This window comes from Rhagoletis zephyria, unplaced genomic scaffold (genome assembly GCF_001687245.7).
Source record: "Rhagoletis zephyria isolate East Lansing unplaced genomic scaffold, Rhagoletis_zephyria_1.1 Rzeph_scaffold_00475, whole genome shotgun sequence".
NCBI lineage: Eukaryota > Metazoa > Arthropoda > Insecta > Diptera > Tephritidae > Rhagoletis > Rhagoletis zephyria.
Genome location: NW_016157559.1, coordinates 186,003 through 190,460, shown reverse-complemented (window position 1 = coordinate 190,460; position 4,458 = coordinate 186,003).

Genomic DNA, 4,458 nt, shown 5'->3' with positions numbered 1-4,458 from the left:
ATGAGGCGGCTCTTGGAGTGTTTGAGAGAAAGATTTTGCGGAAGATTTACGGGCCTTTACGCGTTGGCGACGGCGAGTACCGCAGACGATGGAACGATGAGCTGTATGAGCTTTACAACGACATGGACATAGTGCAGCGAATTAAAATACAGCGGCTCCGCTGGCTTGGCCATGTCGTTCGAATGGACACCGACGCTCCAGCTCTGAAAGTACATATTCAACTCGGAACCCGCTGGTGGTAGCAGAGGAAGAGGGAGGCCCCCACTGCGATGGAAAGATCAGGTGGAGAAGGACTTTGCGTTTCCAATTGGCGTCAGTTGGCACAGAGGAGAAACGACTGGCGTGCTTTGCTGAACCAAAAAAGAAGAAGAAGAAGAAGTATCATTAGAAGGAAGCGCTCCTTTGCTTCTCTAAAAGAAGCCCTTGGCGAGCGCTCAAGTAAAGCATTTAAAAAGCGATGAAAGCAAATTTAAAGCTTTATATTATATTTTTATTTTAATAAAATAGTATCGTATTTGTAAACCATTTGATGGTTTTATTAAGTGTCCTTATAACCATGGGTTTTTTCTTCTTTTCTATGTGGTATACATACATACACTTTTTTGTACATAAATTAACTTTTTTCAAAAGAAAATACTATTTTATGTTATTAATCAAAATGATATTTATTTCTGAGCATTGTTAGAAACTAATTTTTTTACTTTGCTTTTGTACTGCTCCCTACTTGCTTCCTTGGGGAGCAGCTTACTTTCAGTCCCGTTGGAATTGAACTAGTTTGAAATTTGAAAATTTGTCTGCACATCAGCATCAAAATACCTACATATCTAATGATATATAATTGTTTATACCTGAAAAGTATAGTTTAGCCATAAAACGGGTGTAAAGAAAACAACGCCAAACTCATGGAAGAAAATGGGAGTTATTGAAAAAGGAGGCGTGCCACCTCACATACAAACAGAATTTCTCACATCACATACACATTCTGATGTGAGAAATGCAGTTTGTTCTTTAGCAAAAAATACGTTTATAGCTAAATTTTGGAAAAGGGCGTGGCACCAACCATTTCTGACCACATGTGTCTATCTCTGTAACGTTTCCATCAATTTTTACCAAACCGTATAGTTATTGTACTTGACACATAAAAGCAAGACGTTGAAAATTTTTGAAATGCTGAAATTTCTATATTTCGAAATTCAAGGACGCTAATGTACCCAAAACTGATGCTCAAAACCATCCCTTGAAAAGATGTAACATTTTTAAGGAATTTTGCAAAATGGGAGTGATACTGCCCACTTACGTATGTATTACTATATAAGATTATATCATTAAGTCTAACTGAAAATACTATCAAAAATGTTTGAAGTAGCGGTAAAACCACCGTGTTAACCATGTGACGACAGTTTTTGGAAAGGTGAAAAACTATATTTAATAACTACTTGCACCGGATATTTAATGTTCGGCTTCGCCCGAACTAAGACTTTTTTACTTGGGTATCTACTAAATGGCCATAAGAATCAACTCATGAAACCAGTTGAACGCAGATACTAAGAAAATATGTAAGTTCTTGTTTTTCACTACCGGGCAAACTTGTTAATTCATCACATAAATAAACGAAACTCACACTCAAGCAGAAATTAGTCAAGAACGTAAACCCACCGGTAGTAAACCCGAGTCAGCTGACACGATCTCTCTTTCCTAAGCGCCGCGTAAATGAAAACTCAACCCCGCAGAATTTTTCTCTAGTTGTAACCACTAGCGCAGAAATCTACGGAATTTAGATTTTTGCGTGCCAGCTGATTTCTTCCTTCTACAGAAGTGGCAACCATCTCAGTTTTGCAGATGGTAAAAAAGTTACAGTTCCTATTCAAAATACGTTTAAAATATTTGAAATTTACTATTGAATAAGGTTTTTTGTTGAAAACTAAGTAGTTTATACTTAGCTACGATCTATTATTGCACGAAAAGTTGTAGTTGACAAGGTAAGTTTATGAAAAGGCATTGATGAGTGGCAATACTGTAGCAAGCAACACCGAGGGCTCCAGTAATCGACAAAATTCTGCGTATACAGACTGCGTTTAAGTATAAGTTCTGCGTTCTTGACTAATTTCAGCTTCACACCACCAACCACTGCTTAACGATCGTTTCAACTCAACAGCGGCTCTGGACTCGAGTTATGGGGTAAATTTATGAGTTAGCTCTTGCAATCCTTTAGTATCTACATAGCAACTCTTAAATACCTAGGTTTTTTGTTACTTGAATATTTAGTAATCTTAAAATATTTAGTATTTGAGAGTACTAAATAAACTGGTACTTTAAATATAACAGTATATAGGTATGCCCATCACAGGTATGTACACATGCGACTTGTCTTTCCAAATGCTATTTAGTACTTATGTACATATAAACTCGCCAGTTTCATATTCCCAGGTCAGTTAACGCAAAAGCTGAACCATGGAAACTTGTCATATACATATGCATGTATGTGCTTACCAACCCTCCACCAACCGGCTAGTTGGCTTCTAAATGGCTTACTGAAGTACATAATATACAAAAACACTTCTCTTCAGTGTTTTATCAAAACGATGACGCAAGATATCAAAAGCCACAGCGATAAAGAAAAGCAACAAAGCCTTAATATTACTTGGCAAAAAGTAAAAACATATATGAGATAAATAAAACGAATTCCGCGGGCTCGCACTAATGCCCTCCAATCCGAAATTCTTCCCCACCGATTGCCATTGAACGGTGTTCCATAGATTTGTTCTGATTTCGTTTTACCTCGTTTGCGTTTTCTTGCGCTCTCTCGCGCCACCGCCCTCTCGTGTACAGATCACTTGCTTCCTGTCCGCGCGCATACCATACTACTACATATGTTTGTATCAGGGTTGCTGCGAATATTCGTATTCGCATTCGCAACTGCGGAGCTTCCGCATTAATTTTAACATTCGCATTCGCTTTCGCACTCGCAATAATCAATGCGGAACTTTTGCGAATGCGAATGTTGCGCAAGTGCACCGATAAAACGTATATATGGCAAACAAAATGACAAGTTGTAGCCAATATTTTTGCCTGTGGTCGTGGGAGTATTTGTGAAACAAAACTGGTCAAATGTCATATTTATCAACTTTGATAAAAATGTCTTTAAACATATTATGTACTAGCAGACCCGGCGAACTTCGTCCCGCCCAAACTTTTTATATATTTTATTGAAACTTTTTGGTCCAACATTTTCACCAACAATTCACGTTTACGATTTTCATTGGCACATTTGTCTGCTAAGATTAAGGTTTGGTGGTCATTTTCCGCTTTAAATAACCTAAGGAAAGTGTTATATCCGTTCTTGAAATTCTCCAGTTGTGCGGCATTTCATAGCACGGTTATTCGCAAAGCGAAATAAATTTTTTCCTCTTCACTCCCTGGCGGCAACAATGACCCGGTTCTATAGTGAATGTCCTAGAAGCTTTACAGTATAGTAGGTGGCAATTTCAAAATGGGTGCGAATCATTGTTCTACAGAAATGCAATATACATATACTTATTTTAGACGAAATACCTTAAAGGTTTGAACGCATAATAATATTGGAAAATCACATCCATTGGTCCAATTGCAGGAGCGTTCGATATACTCAATGGTGCAACAGGTCGATTTAATCTGACCTTCACGGCCCCTTTTCTCACTTGGCTATTTTTAGTAATAGCTCGACTTCAGCACCACTTGGCAGCACGTTTTTGCAATAGTATTGCATACATATTTAAAACATTAGCCAAATCGGATCATAAATAAGATTTTTAGTAATAACTCAACTACAGCGCCAACTGTCGGATTAAATTGTGAAACTAAACCATCCAGAGACCCACTCAAATACACAAAAAGTTTCGTTAAAATCCGTACAACCATTTAGGAGGATTTCACTCACAAACACACCTACAGAATAATAAAAAAATTAATTCAAAGATAGCTAAAGGTCGGTACGTTTGTAGGCCTCACACCCCTTTTCAAATAACCCAAATTTTCTCCATGAGTATGGGCTTGATTTCAACTATATATGTACATATCTCCCTACGAAGTTCCAGTACTGTACCATGAATACTTTCAGAGATATGCAGTATAAAAATTCGATTTATATGGGAGGTGCCACGCCCCCCTTTCCAACAGCTGCCCTCTTTCTTCATGAGTATGCGATTGATTTCGTATATCTCCATACCAAGTTCCGGAACTCTACCATGAACACTTCCAAAGATAGGCAGAATGAAAAAATTGGTTTGTATGGAAGATGCCACGCCCCCTATTCCAATAGTTCCAATTTTTCTCCAAGAGTATGCGATTTATTTCGTACATCGCAATACAAAACTCTAGAACTCTACCAAAAAATTTCCAGAGATAAGCAGTATGAAAAATTCGGTTTGTATGGGAGATGTCACACCCCTTTTTACAATAGCTTAAATCTTTCTCCAAGAG